Source organism: Pan paniscus, chromosome 5 (assembly GCF_029289425.2).
Source record: "Pan paniscus chromosome 5, NHGRI_mPanPan1-v2.0_pri, whole genome shotgun sequence".
Taxonomy (NCBI): domain Eukaryota; kingdom Metazoa; phylum Chordata; class Mammalia; order Primates; family Hominidae; genus Pan; species Pan paniscus.
Genome location: NC_073254.2, coordinates 44889657 through 44910116, shown reverse-complemented (window position 1 = coordinate 44910116; position 20460 = coordinate 44889657). Strand labels below are relative to the sequence as shown.

General features: G+C 42.3%; 1 long non-coding RNA gene across 5 annotated transcripts in view; it reads left to right on the top strand.

Moving 5' to 3' along the window:
- The window catches only part of LOC112440070 (uncharacterized), a 106521-nt gene that overhangs the window by 10255 nt on the left and 75806 nt on the right, over window positions 1-20460 (top strand). For 4 of the 5 annotated variants that reach the window (XR_010112263.1, XR_004671914.3, XR_003028264.4 and 1 more), the window contains exon 2: window positions 20275-20390. This is a non-coding gene — a long non-coding RNA (uncharacterized LOC112440070). Of the gene's footprint in view, window positions 1-2100; window positions 2315-20274; window positions 20391-20460 lie in introns of all 5 variants that reach the window. The other variant, XR_010112262.1, reaches the window with a different exon arrangement.

The window sequence follows — 20460 nt, the reverse complement described above, 5'->3', positions numbered from 1 at the left end:
TATCTACATGTGATGTGTAAGATGTCTGACAAAAGTCAGAGAAGCCCGTTGTTGAGTTTTGTCTCCAGATCTAAGGATCGGTACTTTTGCCAGATTGGGCTGCTTCTGTTTGAAAAAGACAAGCGTGTGGGGGTGGGAGAGATTGCTGGTTATCTTCCAATACCTGTCTTCCTCTTCTTCCTGAATAAAAAATTTTAGCTGGGCACATGGCTGGCTGAATACAAGTTACATTTTTCAGCATCTTATGCAACCAGGTATGGCCATGTGACTGGCCAGTAAGGGTGAGCAGAGATGGTGTGTGCAGCTTCTGGTTCATACCCCTTGCTTTGTCCCACTGTTTGGAGTGCAGTGCAGGTATGGCGGTAAGCCCTCTCAGACCCTGTGGTGGGCCCAGTTCCTTAGGGTAGTCATCTCCAAACTTTGCTGCACATTAGAATTACCTGGGGAACTTTAAAAAATCCCAGTTCCCAGGTCACACCATGTGTACCAATCAAATGAGAATGTCTCACGGTGGAAGCCAGACATCATTGTTTAAAAAAATCAAGTGATTCCAGTGTGCAGCAGACTTTGGGAACCACTGCCTTGGGAGTTCCAGAGCAGGAACACTGAGGAAGTCTATGTTGCTGACAGCATTTTAGTCCAAGACTACCTACAACAAGGCCATCACATGTCAGAGAAACAGACTTCTATCTTGCCAAGCTAGACACCATTTCAGTGTCTCATGGAGTGATCATCTCTAAATTCCTAAAAAGCCGTAAGATTTAGTGTTCAGTAGACCCATGTGATATCATCTTTAGGATACAAGTTCTTGTTTTGATTTTGCTAAGCACTCCGTGGTGAAAATCAGTGGTGGATGCGGCAGCATTGTTAGTGCTTCGTGTTCCTAATTTGGTCTTAGTATCAAAAAGAGCCATCAGTTCCCAATGCTCATCATCGGCCCCTTGGCCTTCTTCATTTCCCACTCCTTGCTAGTTAAATTCAGGGGCTCAGTGGGTAGGTGATCCCAGTACTTGTGGCCACTTATGCGACACAGATTGATTTATTCTTGACAACTTAGTGTGCTTTCTCCATTTTGGTCAATGATGTGGGTAGTCATCCAGGTAGATATCCTGTCCTATTTACCAGTTGCGAGTTTCTCATTTCCTAATTGGTTTTCCTACCTTCAGTCTTGCCACACTTTGATCCACTTGTACATTACGGAAAGAAGTAGCTCTAAAATAAGACCCTGTAACTGCTGCTTAACAGCCTTCATTAACAGCTTTTTGTCTCAAAGTCCAAACACAAGGTCTTTCACCATTCAGATTTAAAGAGCCACCACTTTCCTTGCCATGGTGAGGGCCAGCGTTACTATATTACATTCATTCCTGTTGAATGAGATGCAGCTTTAGATTTTTTTCATTTTACTGTATTCCAAGTTAGAGTTGGCTTGAAAGATGAAAGATGTCATGGTTTGGGTTTACCAAGAAGCAGACTGTGAGATAAGAATGTGAGTATAAGTAGTTTATTTTAGAGGTAATCTTAAGGAATCTCCCAATTACACTGTGGACACTTGCATCTCAATCCCACTGGAAAACTCAACACTAGAATAGTTCTCAGTTATACCACCCAAGGGGGGAAGAAGCTGGAGCATTTATCTACCAACTGCCATTTTGCCGTTGGTTGAGTGCTGCTTTCAGGGATATTAAGCTTTCCCTTGGTGCAAATTAAGCATCCAGATCAGCCAGAAAAAAGCTTACCGAAAGAGCAGTTAGTAGCCTTCACACAGAGGTGAATGTCTGAGGCAGGGCTAGCTTCATGGACATATACCTATGGAGTTGGTTTACTGGTCTGCTGCTGTCCTCTTGAAATTCTTGAACAAGGGACCCCACGTTTTTGTTTTGCACAGGGATTCACAAATTCTGTAGCCAGATCTTGGTCTAAGGGAATATAAATGGTACAGCAGTAGCTTCTGTTACAAAACCTATTTGTCATTCCTGTGAATTTCTAAGCAGGGACCATTTTTATGCCTGCTGTCTGGTACTATGCTTGCCACTGAATGTACTCAATGAATGTTTGTTTTAAATGATTAAATTTTCTTTTCTATTTTAATTTTTTTGACAGGTAAAAGTCTTGCAGTGAAAAACCCGAGGACCCTTACCGCAAGTGTCCTTTGCTCCCAGCTACTGATACTGGATTCCACTTGTGATTCTCCCTTTCTTAGCGCATTCATGATATAGACATCAGTCTCTGAGCTGGAGGAGGACAAAGGCAGCAGTCCTGTGAATTCTATGCTCTAGCTTGGGTTAAGGGATTTGGAATTGCACTTGTTCCAGAGGTATGTTAGAGGCAGGAAGAAATCACATAGTGGGTGTCTTGTAGGCAGGAAGAGTACTTACTAGGACTTGAAGACTATGTTAAAGGTTCTTATGTTAATTATCTATTGCCCTGTTTTTCTCCAAAGATTAATGGTTGAAAACAATAAACTTGTATTGTCTCACAGTTTGCGTGGTTAGGAATCTGGAAATGGCATAGCTGAGTGGCTCTGGCTCAGAGTCTAATATGGTTCCAGTCGATATCAGCTGGGGCTGCAGTTCTGAAAGTGTGAGCAGGGCTGGAGGATCCTCTTCCAAGGTGGCTCACTCATGTGCCTGGCAGGGTGTGCTGGGTGTGCCTGAGGCAGAAGGTGTGTTTCCTGTCACATAAATCTCCTTTTAGAGTGTCTTCATGGCATGGCTGCTAGCATCCCCCAGAGCAAGTGATTTAAGAGCGAGAGCAGGGAGAAAGCTACATTGTTTTTAATGACCTAATTTCAGAAGTCACATCTGTCACTTCTGTTTGTTAAAAGCAAGTCATCGAGCACTGACCACACTCAAAGAGAGGGGAATTAGGCTCTGCCTTTTTCAAAGGAAGCATATCACAGAACTTGTAGATGTATATAAAAACACCACAGGGTTTTTAAAGAGTCTCATATTATAGAGCCTTGAGAAGTAAATTCCCATGCCCTTTACCTTACCTGTGAAGTTGCTAATCTGATACTAATTGTTCATTCTCCTGCTGTTCTGCTCAGTGTCCCTTCCCATGTGTTGATACAATAGCTAGGGTTTATAATCATCCTCTGAGAAGATAAATGTTGGGCACATAGAAGGAAAATAGATGGAGTGGTGGTGGTATGCATTTATTTCCTAGGGCTGCTTTAACAAGCTACCAAAAACTGGGTGGTTTAAAACAACAGAAATTTATTCGGTCAAAATTCTGGAGGCCAGAAGTCTGAAATCCAAGTGTCAGCCAGGTTGGTTCCTCCTGGAGGGTCTAAGGGAGCATCTATTTCATGCCTCTCTCCTAGCTTTTGGCATTTGCCGGCAATCTTTGGCATTCTTTGGCTTGTAGGCTTGTCACTACAATCTCTCCCTCCATCATCACATCACATTCTCTATGGGTGTGTCTCTTTGCATCCAGGTTTCCCTCTTACAAGGAAACTAGTCATTGAATTAAGGGTCCACCCTTAATTCAGTATGACCTCATCTTAACTTGATTATATTTTCAAAGACCCTATTTCCAAATAAGATTACATTGTGAGGTTCTGGGTGGACATGAGTTCGGGGGACACTGTTCAAACCAGTACAGGGTATAGATATTAAAATTCATGGGTGTCTCTAGATACTCTTCACCAGAGAGGAGAGTTTCCATGACACTACAATAGCCAGATGTCCCTGATGCAGGCATGCAGTTGGGCATGAACTAGTCAGATTGTAGGACTGTGGCTGCTACCAGCTCATATGTATGTATCTAATTATAGGAAGCTAAGAAAATTAGTATTAAGTACAAGAGGTTGAAAATGGTAATAACATGAAGATTATTCCTCAGAGCACTTTTCTGTGCCCTTATTGTCAAGTGGTCCTGGGAAATGGACTTTTATCAAGTCTGACTCTTATGTTACCACCTTGCTTGAGTGCTCAGTGCCATGAGATTGTCCCAGAGGTGATCCCTTGCATACCCTGGTCTTTAGGCAAAGCCTTGTTTTCAAATCACACAAGTAAAAGATGTGCTCCGCTAAATGACATTTCAGTGGAAGAATCAGGATATTGACAGAGGAAGCACTTTTACCTCTTGACTGGTATTTCATAGGCTAGGAAAGTACAGAACTTGATTTTCCTGTTTCTCAAACTGGCTCTATTTCTTTAGGAAGGGACCAAAAGGAGCTGCCCCTAGTATAGGGAGCAAACAGAGGTTTTCTATAAATGTTAAATTAAGGAATTTTTTTCTCATAGGGATAGCTGTTGGCATAATAGTAGCTAATGATTATCTATAGTGACTCATTGGACTTCCACAACATCAGTATATGATAGGTTTCATTACCCCATGTCTCTCCCCACCACCATTGCCATCCATCAAAACTAAATTATTGATGGTTTCCTAAATCTAATGCCTTGTTGCACCGCTTGATGCTTTTACTGTTTCTTCTTCCTGGATTTCCCTTTGCTTATATTGTGAAGCCCTCCTAATCTTGCTCTAAATGTCAGGTTATTAATGTTTTTCTCTGTACTACTTTTATATGTTTAACTAGTATTGTTGGATTATTGATATTTTCATATCTGAACGGTGCTACACTGGAGAGCTACTTTAGCATGGAGATTGATTTTGTTTTTCATTCCCTAATAGTGCCTGACACGCGGGGTGGGGGTGGGGGCTCAGTTCAAAGAAGGAACCCAAGGCTCAGCATGATTGAGTAATTTGCCAAAGGTCACACATCTGGTGTATGGCAGAGCTAGAAGAAGAATCCAGATCTTTAGCCACTTACCAACTACAAAGAGAAAAACACTGCACAGAAGTCAGGATGTCTAAGGACTAATCCTGGGTCAACAGCTCTTGTGTTACTCTACCTTGATGAGATATTTTACCTTTGTGAAATTTTCTTTATCATTTGTAAGGCTATTTCTAGATCCGTGAACTGCAAGTTATATTTTTATGCATTTTTCCCCAAGGAATTGGAAAAAGTCTCAATATCAATATTCTATTCTATATATTCTTTTAAAAATCAATGTCTGAAGAGGGAAGTTGTAATGTAGGTGTAGAGAATGTCCTTCTCTGGCTCAGAGTATTAGGAAGTTGGACTAGGCATTCTGTAGGGCCCAGGGCTCCTCTTGACTGTTGTAGCCTGAGTCTTCATACCTTCCCTGAACACTCTCCATTGATGACTACATAGCCCTTTATTTATCCTTTCCCTCATCAGCATGTTGAGATGTCACATTTCCTCAGCAGTCTTGCTGGTGTGGGTGTCATGTGTTGTGGGGAGGCCGGTGGGGGGCGGGGTGGTCCTTTTTCTGTTGTCCAAGGTCCTGAAGATGTGTTTCTGTGTTTCCTGAAAGTTTCTCAGTTTCCCAAATGCAAGTTTGAGATTTTATTTGTTTTTGAAGAAATTAAAGAGATGATAGGTGATCTGCTAATGACTTATTGGAAGTCATAGGAGAATGGAGGGAACTACCCAGGTGATGGTGATAGAGTTCGATTTTCTATTCTTTTTTTTTTTTTTTTTTTTGAGACAGAGCCTTGTTCTGTTGCCCAGACTCGAATGCAGTGGTGCAGTGGCGAATTCTCGGCTCACTGCAACCTCTGCCGCCTCCCGCGTTCAAGTAATTCTAATGCCTCAGCCTCCCAAGTAGCTAGGACTATAGGCATGCACCACCCATGCCCAGCTAACGTTTTGTATTTGTATTTGTATGGGGTTTTGCCATGTTGCCTGGGCTGGTCTCGAACTCCTGAGTTCAGGCAATCTGCCTGCCTCGGCCTTCCAAAGTGCTAGGAATACAGGCATGAGCCACTACACCTGGCCCAGATTTTCTATTCTTTTGCATTCCTCTCTCTTCTAGTCCCTTTCCTTTGGCTGTCTTTTTTTTTTTTTTTTTTTTTAAGACATTGTCTTGCTCTATCGCCAGGCTGGAGTGCAGTGGCATGATCTCGGCTCACTGCAACCTCCGCATCATAGGTTCAAGTGATTCTCCTGCCTCAGCCTCCCAGTAGCTGGGACTACAGGCACATGCCACCATGCCCAGCTAATTTTTGTATTTTTAGTAGAGACAGGGTTTCACCACGTTGGCCAGGATGGTCTCAATCTCGACCTTGTGATCTGCCTGCCTCGGCCTTCCAAAGTGCTGGGATTACAAGCGTGAGCCACCTTGCCCTGCCTCCTGTGGCTGTCTTGTTGAGTCATTTGTCTCTGCTTTTCTTGTTGCTCTGGTCTCAGTCTTGTGATTTACTCCTAGAGGTGCTGGCAAGCCTGAGCTCAGATTTAGGAATAATGGGGTTGGGACAGGAGAAGGATGAGATAGGGACTAGCAGCTGATGAAAAGGAAGGGTGGACATATTCATCATAGGGGTTTCAGGAACTCCATTATCTCACACTCAGCCCCTTTGTCATCTCTGGGATCAACACAGTGTTGTCATCGATCAGCCCCCAGATTCACTTCAGTGAATCTGTAAAGAACAAGCATGTCCTCCTCATCCCACGAATTCTGCTGCTTAGAAAGCCACCTGAAAGTGATAGCCCTTAAAGTCCTCAGTCTGCCCCTTTAGAGCACCACAGAAAGATCCCTGAATGGAGATCCTGACCCTAAGTATGGAACTGCTGGGAAGAACTATTTGGAGATTATCATTACATGGAGGGTTAGTAACATCACTTTCTTTTCCCTTTATCCTCATTTTTTTCCCTTAAACACACACACACACACACACACACACAACCATTTCTTTGCTATTTGCTGTTGGTATCCAGTATGCCATTGCTTTCTTAATTAATGAGATACATTTTCCCTTCCTGTATGCCTATTTTAATGGTCAATTTCTGGTATCTCTAAACATGTCTTTGTTGTCCCCTCCCTCCATTTCCACTTCCACTGTCCTATTTCAGTTCTGGACTATAACAATTGCCTCCCTACCTTTATCTGAGCATTTGGTCTCACTCTCTTGCCACACTCCCAGTCTTTCCCCTGTATGGCCTCAGTGATATTTCTAACAAAAAACTCTGACGATAGTATTCCCCTACTCAGTCATCTTTAATGATTCTCCTTCACCTCTTGAGTAAAATCTAAATCTTTTTGGAAGGGTGTTTGAGGTTCCTCATGGTCTTGTCCATTGGGCTGGACTAACGTTATGGATGAGAGACTTGTGAGGAAGAAAAACCAGTTCTAGAGAAATAAAGGCATGGCATCTTTGCACACTTACAAATGCAGGAAGAGAAGGTTTAAAACCATCTTTCTAGAATATGCCCTTTGGCTGGTGAAAAGAGCAAAGTTGATCCTTCATATTCCTCCTTTTTCTTAAAATCATAAATCTCTCCTCTACTTCCTTCTCTTTTGCTTTCAAATCAGCATTTTTAAAAGCCATTTCTTGGCCTGGCACGATGGCTCATGTCTGTAATCCCAGCACTTTGGGAAGCCAAGGCGGGTGGATCACCTGAGGTCAGGAGTTCGATACCATCCTGGCCAACATGGCAAAACCCCCATCTCTACTAAATATACAAAAATTAGCTGGTGCGGTGGTGTATGCCTGTAGTCCCAGCTACTCAGGAGGCTGAGGCAGGAGAATTGCTTGAACCTGGGAGGCAGAGATTGCAGTGAGCCGAGATCACATCGCTGTACTCCAGCCTGAGCAATAGAGCTAGACTCCATTAAAAAAAAAAAAAAAAAAAGCCAGGCCAGGTGCGGTAGCTCATGCCTGTAATCCCAGCACTTTGGGAGGCTGAGGCGGGCAGATCACGAGGTCAGGAGATCGAGACCATCCTAGCCAAGGTGGCAAAACCCCATCTCTACTAAAAATACAAAAATTAGCCAGGCATGGTGGCGCGTGCATGTAATCCCAGCTACTCGGGAGGCTGAGGCAGGAGACTTGAACCAGGGAGTCGGGGGTTGCAGTGAACCGAGATCACGCCACTGCACTCCAGCCTGGCTACAGAGCGAGAATCCGAATCAAAAAAAAAAAACAACAGCAACAACAAAAAAGCCATTTCTTGATCCTGCTTACCTGTGTAACACCATCTTCTCTTTTGCTGCAGTGAAGTTGTCTGTGTTTATCTCTGTGTTTATCTTCGTTTCCTCAGTTCTCATCATTCTTGAACTTCTGCAGTCCTCCTTCCTCTTGCTACTCAATTTACACTATCCCCATGGTCATTAGAGGTTTTTCCCTTGGTCTTCTTTCTGGCACCTGATACCACTCAAGCTACTACTTCCCCACGTCTACATTTGCTCTCTTTTGTCCCAGAAAATTATTGGATACAGTCTAGGATACAATTGCTCCCTTTGTCCCCACATATACCCCACACACCTTGCCTCTCCTACAAACCTATCCAGAATCTTCTTAATTCCCCTCACATTCCCAAAATGAGCTGAGCAGTCTTTGAAGTAAAAATTAAGCTATAGTTAAGTTTCACCTCCATTTCACTTGTGCATTTTACTCCTTTTTTTATTTTTTTAAACCTCTTTCAAATGATCCTTGGGCTTCGAGTACCATGATCTACCCAGACTTGCATTCCCTGGGCTGTGTTCTAGTTCTGGTCATGTCAGCTTTTCCCTTCTGATGAATCCTTGTAATTACTTGAGTCTCATTCTGTCAGGTAATAGCCATAGTGAAGAAGCCAGTGTGCGTTATGGCAAAGCCCAGAAGACCTAGGTGTGAATTTTTGCTTTACCATTTCCTGTCTGTGTGACTTATGCCATGGGGCTTCACTGGTCTGGGTCCCAGTTTCTCATCTCTTAGATGACATCATTTTGTTGGGAGGATTACATGGAGTGATATGTATAATATATCTGATAACTAAGTGGTTTCAGTTAGTGGTGGTAGTTTTTATTTGACATAGTCTTGATAAGTATTAATTTCTTCCTAAGCCCAGGGTATTTGTATTTTGACAACAAATAAGTTTTAAGTAAATCAATCTATAGATATTATGGAAATCTGGACCCCTATATCCTAGCTGAGGAAGGGTATCTGGCACCCATTGCCACATAGGAGCCCCTGGGCTCCAGGACACCAGGGAAAAGAGGTTAAATAGGTCCCCCTCCTCTGACATGATAGCAGTGATTCAGTCAGGGTACAATTGGGAAAACGGAACCCATACCACAGGGACTGGTTACAAAAGTCTTGAATAGCTAAATGCAGAACAGGATGGTTAAGTTGCATTATGTAGACAACAGTGATTCAGGTGGGCAGGCCCTACCTCCTTGAGGTGTTATCTGTGGACAGATTTTTGTGCAATTGTGGCACAACCCTGGGTTTCTTTCTTCATGTGCCTGTTCTTAATGGGCCCAGGAGAGGTAATTCAAGGGAGCAAGGGACCTGTAGAATGATCATGTCCTCTTTTTTCTAGCCATAAGGTTATGAATCATATATCTCGGGGGTCTGATTCTAAAGGAAAGAAGTGTGTGCCATAGCAGGAGAATGGAAGGCAGACAGCTGTTGCTATTACTAGAGTTTTAGCAGCCCCCGTAACTCAGCTAGCCCAGACTAGGATCTCAATATGGGGTGAGATGTATTTTCCAATATTGAATAGCAAATGATGTAACTTTGTCATCTTCATGTTGATCTTAAACATCTCTCTGATGAACAGTATAAGAAAACAAATGATCACTTAGAGGATTCTGTTTGGTAGTTAAAACCGTATTAAAATAGAGAGGGAAGAAATTAAGCCTCCTTGATGGTAAAGAGATTGGGAACCACCACTCCAGTGTTAGAAAATATCAAATGACAGAAGGTGGGCTATATTAAGTGGAAATTTCCAAACCCCACCCCCTGGAAGGAATGCTTGGTGACAAGCCTTGGAGGAGAGAGATGCTTGTCTAGCCCATTGCCTGTGTGCCCAGGAAGAGATGTGCATACCTTGAGATACAGAGAAGACTCTAGCGGGGAGAAGCCCCAGGCCAGCTTGTCAGCACAGGGCATCGGAGGCCCCCAACCAGCTCCAAGTTCTGAACAGCACACAGCCTTCAAAGGCTTGTACTGCTGCTCATACTCAGCAGAGGCCTTGCACCAGGCCTCCCCATGCAAATCAGTGTCCCCGCAGCGTAGGTAAAGGACCTCTAGCTGTGCTCCCTATGGGGGAACAGATATCCCGTGGGACACTGAGAGACTGGAAGATTGCCCAACATTTATTTACTGATCTGTGTTCACCACAGAACCTAAGGTATTTATTGGTATTGTTTCAACCAGTACAAGTCATTCTTTCATTTAGTGGTCATCTCTGCACTGCACCACAGACTTTTGGGAATTACAAGATGAAAAGGGCCACATCCTCACCCTGGCATAGCTCAGAAAATTTGGTTGGGGAAGTAGGGACATAGATGTGATCACTACACCATAATTTACTAAGCTGTGAGAACTGGAGGTGCATCAGTGACCAGAGTGCATTTGAGCCAGAGGTAGAAGGTACTGTAGACAAAAGGAACAACATGCGCTCTAGGCTGTATCATTAGGTACAATTTTCTGTCCTTGGGGGAGTCTTTTTAACCCTAAGACAAAAATTATGAATATAGAAAGAGGCCACGGTTCATCTTTGCAATTCTTTCAGGAGAAAACTTGCCGCAACTCACTTTCTAAGTTTAAAAAAAAAAGAGTAAATGATATGAATATCACCTGAAAGAATTTGAGGTCTCAAACTTGGGAGGATCTTTGAACAACAATATTGGGGAATGCCTAACAGTTCATACTCATTTCTTGATATCTACAGATGGAAACTCTACAGCCTTACATATATTTCTTTTTTCTTTTAACTACTTTATACTCACAGAAAATCAGTGTTCAGCACTTCTAATAGCAGGTCTAGTGGAAGCTTGAGATCAGAACAGAGTTCCATAAAGGGAAACTGAGGGCACACAAGGCAGAGCAGTACCCCCTTATCCATGGGGACCTGTCTGACTGGAAGTAAGGGAGAAGATTCTACTCCACAGAGAATCAGGGAAGGTTAAAACTGTGTGTGTTTGTGACACTTTTGCTCTCTTGGGCCCAGATACAGGCCGGAAATCCTTTGGGTTCTGGTGACTCAAAGTGTGGCCAAAAGGACCAGCAGCTTTAGCTTCTCTGGGAGAACATATGAGTGCAGAATTTCAGGCCCGCACCAAGTTTTTAAACGTCTGCATTTTAACAAGCTGCTCTTAACTTGCTTACGTATTAAAATTTCCAGAAGCACTGTTCTAGGACCATCTTTAAGTGTTATCCAAAAACATGTAAGATCTTTTTTCAAAGCAAATTCTCAAGCTCTACCCTAGAGGGATTGCTTCTGGTTCTCTGGGGTTGGTGCAGGAATCTACATTTTCGGCAAGTGCCTTAGATCCTTCTGCACACTAGCATTTGAGGATTGCTGCCTTAGATGGTGGGAAATCTGAGCAGGGGAGGGCTGTGGGCTGAAAATGAAATGATGATATTTAGGAACTGGCACAAGCATGCTTCTGCTCCTGGTGGGAAGCAGTGGGACAGATCCAGTTGATTGTAGAGAATGCAGACCTCATGTCATGCTCAAGTGTCACCTTAATGTAATGGCTGGAGACAGCCACATATGACCCTCTCATTGTCCAGTCAGTAAGCTCAATCAATGACAGGAACCACTGACTCTGGTAATTAAAAACTTATTGTGGCCGGGCACAGTGGCTCATGCCTGAAATCCCAGCACTTTGGGAGGCAAAGGTGGGCAGATCACCTGAGGTCAGGAGTTCAAGACCAGCCTGGCCAACATGGTGAAACCCCATCTCTACTAAAAATACAAAATTAGCTGGGCGTGGTGGGGCCGCCTATAATTCCAGCTACTCAGGAGGCTAAGACAGGAGAATCACTTGAACCTAGGAGGTGGAGGTTGCAGTGAGCTGAGATCGCATCATTGCACTCCAGCCTGGGCAACAAGAGTGAAACTGTCTAACAAACAAACAACAACAACAAAAACACTTATTGCTGGGCAGGTTCTCATAAGAGGCCATGGGAAAGCCATGTCCTATCTCAGGGACACAGGGTCATCTGGGCCTCTGGCTAATAGAGGCCAAAGAATGGGACTATTTTCCCTGTGAAATCCTGAAAACCAAAAATGGTGGCATCTTTATCTGCATTAGCAGAGGTAATTTGCTCCTTCTTGAAATCCAAGGTCACTTCTACTGTCTGGGGATTTTGATCCAGGGTCAGTGTGGTTTCTCCTTTACAGGAGAGCTGAGTCTCAGAAAGGTGAGGTGGTTTGTGTTGGTCATTGGCTACCTCAGATTTTAGAGCAGCTCTACCTTGATTGTGGGGTTGACCCAATTTTTTTTGGTGTCTTCTTTCTTCTCCAGGTGAGGAAAGAGGACTTCCTGTATATCTCTATCCTTTTGTTTCCATTACTCACTTTCTGTGGCTGCTGCTGCAGAAGCCACTGCTGACTGATGTGGATACCTCAATCTTTGGTTTACAAAAAGCCTAGGTGTCTTTTGGCCTCTCTCCAGGTTGATAGCCATGGCTCCTGAAAGAAATAAAAGATGATCATCTTTCTAAAAAGTCTTAAGTCTGAATTATTAGTAACTTAACTGGAGAATCTCACTTTTCTTACTCTCGTATTTTAACCACAGTTGCTCTAACACAGACCTTTGAGGATCTTTTCATGACTTCATTCACAAATACCTATTTATGCTGTACAGATGCTACTAGGAAGGAAATAGGGATGTCTGTTTTGACTGTGGAACTTAACTTGGTCTCGTCTCTTTGTGCATGCAACCCTGTCCTTGGGATAGCTTTCTTGAGCATATCTACTTATGTTCAAGAGGTAAATTGTCCTGAAACCCCCATTGCTGTAAGTATTTATTTTATTACTCATAATACTTAATGCTCTTAAAAGTTGGGGTATTTTTTTTTGGATACCTAAACTTCATTGAGATACTTTGAACTATTTATAGAGAAAACGGAACCTTCTGATACCTGGCTTCTATTTCTTAAAATGTTATGATCATACATGGCTTAGGGCTTTATGGCCAAATAACTTCACTGAACCCAGGAAAAAGAATAGATCCATCTGAAACAGACCTGTAGCTTCCAGCGGCCTAAATTTTCGGCTCCATTTGTATCCTTCATTTTCTGTGAGGAAAAGAAGTGGAAGGAGACAAACCTCAGCCCTTCGCCTGGCACCTTTACTCTTTACCCTTCCTCCTGGCATGGTGGAAAGTGCACTGGAGGAGGAGTGAAGGGCCCTAGGTTTGCATCCATGTTCTGCCACTTGCCAACCTTAATGGCCCTTACAGTTGATTTACCCTCATGAAATTTGGAATGATTTCCAAAGTCTTTCCTCGCCCTGAATGTTAACATTTTCTGACAGTCAGGACTTTCTGTAGCTTCACCTTCCTTATTTAGTGTTATTTTTTTCTCAAGACTGAACAGAGAAGGAAGCTGTCAAAGTGTGCTGGGCACACACCCTGCAGTGGGGCAATGGCCAATTCTAATCTCAAGTCATTAGGCTGCAGTAGCATGATCACTGCTTCCTGTCTACCCTCAGAGGGTAGAGACAGCTGAGCTCCTGTAGTTGGGGTCAGGCCCAGCCACTCTGTGGGGACAGTGATTAGTGTTGTGTCACCAATTCAGGGAAGGAGCCACCTTGTCTAATTTTCCCTCTTGAATTATCTTGATATGACCCCATTATAAATTTCCTTTTGTAAACCTCTGTCTCCCAATTTCTCCTTTTAGCTTACTTTCTATTGAAGTAGAGGAACAGAGAATACAACTTCCATCCTCTTTCATCAGCCCTGAGAGCAGAACGCAAGCCCTGTTACTGGGAACTATATCCTTGGCTCCCTGGATGTGGCTATTAACTTCTGGCCTGCCACTCTATCACATACACATATGGAGATGGTGTCATCCATGTCCCTTACCCCGTATTTACAACTTCTATCACCCAACAGTGCCAATGACCCTGATGGTCCCTCTGGGAGGGAGAGAAGAGTAAGCTGGAGTCACCCCTTCCCTGTACTTCCCACCTCGCCAGGCCTGTTGGTGTTAGTGTCCCTTCTGATCTTGGCCTGACCCCTGTCCCCTGGGCACTGGGCTGCAGGTTGGAGAGGCAGCATGATGGAGTGGGGATAACACATACTCCAAAACCAAACAGAAGCCAGACCTGGGTTGGGTCCTGGCGAAACAGTCTAGAGGCTTGGTGACCTTAACCTCCTAATTAATCTTCCTAAGCATAAGTTTCCTTATCATAAGTTATGTATGATAAAATTTTCCTTGGATGCATTCATTTTAGCATGACTTGAAATTATGTGTGAAGGAACCTGGCCCACGGAAGTTGCCCTGTAAATTCAGATTCACTTTCCCTTGGACATATGGATGACATTAGCTCATTACAGTTATGACCTCCCTAAAACTCCCAAATATTCTTTAAGTTCTTCTCTTATTTTCCCTTTAGTTTGTTTGTAGTCATATTTCTTAGTTCTTATATCAGGTGGGATTCCCACATCTTCTAGTTGGACAATATTGGAGAAGACACCACATTTTAACTGAGTTCCAGTGATATGACAGGCTTTCAATTCTCTAATCTCACAGAAGTTAGAAAAAAAGTAGATAATCAAAATCCACAGAAAATACAGAAGATTCCATTAACTCTGAGAATGATTCTCAGGTATCCTTAGGACCTCAAGAAAGCTGTTCTCTCCTGGGCCTGTAGAGAGTTCAAGTGCCAGGAATCTACCACAAAGTAGGGGGGAGGTGCAGGGCAGCGGGGGGCACAGTGAAGTGCTGAAGGGCTTCTCAGCCTTCTTTAATTAGAGTGAGAAGAAAAGAGCACCTCCTCATTTTAGAGTACAAGGTGTGAACTCACTCTCAGCTGCCAAGTGAGCTTCACCTTGGGCTGTTTTGCATGCTTTCTCCTAGTGCTTTAAGCCACCCTGAGATGTACAGACCAATACTGGCCATCACAAAAATATACTCGAGTACATAGACCATTGACACTATAAAGCAAGTAAACAATGAAGTCTACATAACAGCCAAATAACAACATGATGATAGGATCAAATCTGCACATATCAATATTAACCTTGAATGTAAATGAGCTAAATGCCTCAAATAATAGGCAGAGAGTGGCAAGTTGGACAGAGAAGCAAGACCCAACTGTATGTTTTCAAGAGACCCATCTCATATGCAGGGACACCAATAGCCTCAAAGTAAGGGATGGAGAAAGATCTATCAAGCAAATGGAAAACAAAAAACAGCACTCTCTGTCCAACAAAAACAGAATATACATTCTTTTCAGCTGCACATGGTACATACTCTTAAAATTGACCACAATTGCTTTATTGGCCAGAAAGCAATTCTCAACAAATTCAAGAAACCTGAAATACCAGCCAGGTGTAGTGGCTCACACCTGTAATCCCAACACTTTGGAAGGCTGAGGTGGGCAAATCACTTGAGGTCAAGAGTTTGAGACCAGCCTGGCCAACATGGCGAAAACCCGTCTCTACTAAAAAATATAAAAATTAGCCGTGCATGGTGGCATGCGCCTGTAATCCCAGCTACTTCGGAGGTTGAGTCACGAGAATTGCTTGAACCTGGGAGGAGGAGGTTGCAGTGAGCTGAGATCACGCCATTGCACTCCAGTCTGGTTGACAGAGTGAGACTCATCTCAAAAAAACAAAAAAAACCCTGAAATACCAACCACACTCTTGGACCACAGTGCCATAAAAATAAATACCAAGAAGATCTCTCAAAACCATATAATTAAGTGGAAATTAATCTACTCCTGAATGACTTGGGTAAACAAAGAGAAATTAAGGCAGAAATCAAGAAATTGTTTACAACTAATGAAAACAAAGATAAAAACATACCAGAATCTTTGGGACACAGCTAAAGCAGTGTTAAGGGAAAACTATAGTGCTAAATGCCCACATCAAAAAGATAGATCTCAACCTAACATCACATCTAGAGGAACTAAATAAACAAGAGCAAACCAACCCCAAAGCTAGCAGAAGAGAATACCCAAAATCAGAGCTGAACTGAACAAAATGGAGATGAGAAAAACCATACAAAAGATCAAAGAAAGCAACAGTTGGTTCTTTGAAAGAATAAATAAGGTTGATAGGCACTAACTAGACTAATAAAAAAAGGAGGGGGGAGATAATCTAAATAAACACAATCAGGAATGACAAATGGGACGTTGTCACTGACCACACAAAAATACAAAAACCGCTTGGAGACTATTATGAACACTTCTGCACACAAACTAGAAAACCTAGAAGAATGGATAAATTCCTGGGAACATACAACCTCCCAAGATTGAACCAGAAATTGAAACCCCAAACAGACCAATAACAAGTTCCAAAATTGAATCAGTAATAAAAAGCCTACTAACCAGAAAAAGTCCTGGACCAGATGGATTCACAGCCAAATTCTACCAGACATATAAAGAAGAGCTGGTATCATTCCTACCGAAACTATTCCAAAAAATTGAGAAAGAGGGAAGCCTCCCTAACTCAGTCTGTGAGACCAGCATCATTCTGATACCGGAACCTGGCAGAGACACAACAGAAAAAAAGAACTTCAGGCCAATATCCCTGATGAACATATATGCAAAAATCCTCGACAAAATACTATCAAATGAAATCCAGCAACACACCAAAAAGCTAATCCATCGTGATCAAGTAGGCTTTATCCCTGGAGTGCAGAGTTGGCTCAACTTACCCAAATCAATAAATATGATTCATCACATAAAGAGAACTAAAAACAAAAACCACATGATACCTTAATAGATGCAGAAAAGGCTTTTGGTAAAATTCAACATTCATGTTAAAAACCCTCAACAAACTAAGTTTGAAGTTATAGTCCTCAAAATAATAAAAGCTATCTCTGACAAACCCAAAGCCAACATAATACTGAATTGGCAAAAGCTAGAAGTATTCTATTTAGGAACTGGAACAAGACAAGGATGCCCACTCTCACTACTCCTATTCAACATAGTACTGGAAGTTCTATTTGGAGCAGTCAGGTGAGAGAAAGAAATAAAAGGCATCCAAATAGGAAGAGAGGAAGTCAAATTATCTCTCTTCATAGATAATGATTCTATACCTAGAAAACTCCATGGTCTCTTCTGAGGGCTTCTAGATCTGAAAAAGAACTTCAGCAGAGTTTCAGGATACAAAATAAGTTTACAAAAATCAGTAGCATTTCTATACACCAATAACATCTAAACCGAGAACCAAGTGAAGAATGCAGTTTCATTCACAGTAGCCTCACGAAGAATAAAATACCTAGGAATACAGCTAGCCAAAGAGGTAAACAGTCTCTACAATGAGAATTTTACAAGACACTGCACAAAGAAATCAGATTACACAAATGGGAAAACATTCCATGCTCCTGGATAGGAAGAATTAATATTGTTAAAACTGCCATACTAGTCAAAGCAATTTACAGATTCAGTGTCAAACTACCAATGACATTTTTCACAGGAAAAAAACATTCAAAAATTCATATGGAACCAAGAAGGAGCCCAAATAGCCAAAGCAATCCTAAGCAAAAAGAACAAAGCTGGAGGCATCATACTACCTGTCTTCAAATTATGAGGTTACAATAACTAAGACAGCATGGCACTGGTACAAAAACAGACACATAGACTAATGGAGCAGATTAGAGAACTCAGAAATAAAGCCACATACCTAAAACCATCTGATCTTTGACAAAATTGACAATAACAAGCAATGGGGAAAGAACTCCCTATTCAATAAATGGTGCTGGGATAACTGGATAGCCATAGGCAGAAGAATGACACTGAACCCCTATCTTTTGCCATATATAAAAATCAAAGTGGATTAAAGACTTAAATGTAAAACCTAAAACTATGAAAATACTAGAAGAAAACCTAGGAAATACCATTTTGAGCATCAGCCCTGGCAAAGACTTCATGATGAAGACTCCAAAAGCAACTGCAACAAAACCAAAAATTGCCAAGTAAGCCTTAATTAAACTAAAGAACTTCTGCACAGAAAATGGAACTGTCAACAGAGTAAACAGCCTACAGAATGGGAGAAAATATCTGCAAACTGTGCATCTGACAAAGATTTAATAACCAGAATCTATAAGGAACTTAGTAAGCAAAAAAGAACCCCATTAAAAAATGGGCAAAGGACATGAACACTTTTCAAAAGAAACATAAGAAAAAAATGCTTAATATCCCTAATTAGAGGAATGCAAATCAAAACCACAATGAGATACCATCTCACACCAGTCAGAAAGGCTATTATTTAAAAAGTCAAAAACTAACTGATGCTGATGAGGTTGCAGAAAAAAGAGAATGCTTATACACTGCAAATGGGAATGTAAATTAGTTCAGCCATTGTGGAAAGCAGTCTGGAAATTTCTCAGAGAACTTAAAACTACCGTTTAACCCAGCAATCCCTTTACTGGGTATATCCCGAAAGGAATATAAATAGTTCTACGTAAAGACACACGCACATGTATGTTCACTGTGGCACTATTCGCAATGGCAAAGATACGGAATCAACCTAGATGCCCAGGTTTGGTGGCTCACGCCTGTAATCCTAGCACTTTGGGAGACCGATTCGGGTGGAGTTTGGCGAGGTCAGGAGTTTGAGACCAGCCTGGCCAACATGGTGAAACCTTGTCTCTACTAAAAATACAAAAATTAGCTGGACATGGTGGCAGGTGCCTGTAATCCCAGCTACTCAAGGAAGGAGAGTCGTTTGAACCTGGGAAGCAGAGGTTGCAGTGAGCCGAGATCGCGCCATTGCACTCCAGCCTAGGCGACAGGGCGACACTCCGTCTAAAAAAAAAAAGAAAATGTACATATACATCGTGGAATAGAATACTACACAACAATAAAGAATGAGATAATGTCCTTTGCAGCAACATGGATGGAGCTGGAGGCCATTACCTTAAGACAATTAATGCAGGAACAGAAAACCAAATACTGTATGTTGTCACTTTTAAATGGGAGCTAAACATTGAGTACACATGGACACAAGGGAGCAACAGACACCAGGACCTACTTGAGGGTGGAGGGTGAAAGGAGGGTGAAGACTGAAAAACTACCTTTTGGGTATTATGCTGATTACCTGGGCGACAAAATTATCTGTATACACAACCCCCACAACATTGTAATTTACCCATATAACGAACCTACACATGTACCCCTTGAACCTAAAATGGAAGTTGAACAGTGAAAAAAAATTAAAAAAAATATTTTTAATCAGGGAGAAGGGGACTGGGCATTGTGGCTTCTACCTATAATCCCAGCACTTCAGGAGATTTGCGGCAGGAGGATTGCTTGAGGCCAGGAATTTGAGACCATCTTAGGGAACATAGTGAGACCCCATCTTTACAAAAATTTTAAACATTAGCAGGTATGGTGGCATGCGCCCATAGTCCCAGCTACTCAGGAAGATAAGGAGGGAGGATCATTTGAGCCAGGAGTTTGAGGCTGCAGTGAGCTGTGACCACGCCACTGCAGTCCAGCCTGGATGATACAGCAAAATCGTGTCGAATGAAAAAGAGGGATGGGGGCAAAAAATTTTGCCTTGAGCCAGCCCTGCCATTAGATGAACCCATTAAGAGCAATTTCTGTTTGGTAGACTCAAAGTTCACTGATGGATGCTGTCGTTGTTAGATCACTTTAAAAACTGTACAGTGTGGTCCAGCACAGAGCACAGTCTTTCAAATGAAAGAAAGCTGGATTTAAATTCTGACTGTGTCTCCTAGGGTGTAGCCTTGAACCAAGGACATTCCTTCAACTCTTGCTTTGATCATAAGTAAAATGAAGGATAATCAGTAATGTGAGTATACTGAAAAAAATGAAAGCACTGAGCATGGTGCTGGCATCCAAGAGAGGCTCAATAATTTTCTTTATTTTTATTTCATAGAATTCCTGACCTCAAAGAACATATCTATGAGTGATTTCTGATAGGGAAACATGTTGACCTTGTCCCAAATACCTAGTGCTTTCAAAAAATAGTAACATGTCTAACAGTCTATACAAATTCTTCTCTCTTGTCAGGTAGAAGTGAGAGCAAGAGTCTTAACAGCAAACACCCTTCTGACCTCTGAAATGCTTCAAACTTTAGATTACAAAGATTTTGTTGTCACGGACTGGGACACAGCTGGGGGTGTTGGAAACCACACCCACTTCTGCCTGAGGGAAAGACAGGATAGTAGCTAGGTGACCACTAGATACCCTCTCTCAGAGTTGAAGGGTCCTTAAGCCTGAGCGGTCATTATTGTCATCATCTGTGCCCTGTAATGAGGTGTTAGTAGGGGTGATATGTATTTCTTCTGGACTGGGAATTTAACTGCTGGTTTATGTTCTTCCAGAGCTCCCTCTTTGCCCACTAGCAGGGCATTAGCTGGTGCTGAAGACAGTGGCTGCTTGGCGAGCCTGGATCTCCAAGTGACTCCAAGTGACCCCCTCAGCAACTCCTGATGAACAGGTAGCATGTAAAAGAAATCTTTTTGGTTTATACCAGTGAGATACGGGAGTTGTATATCATTGCAGCATAA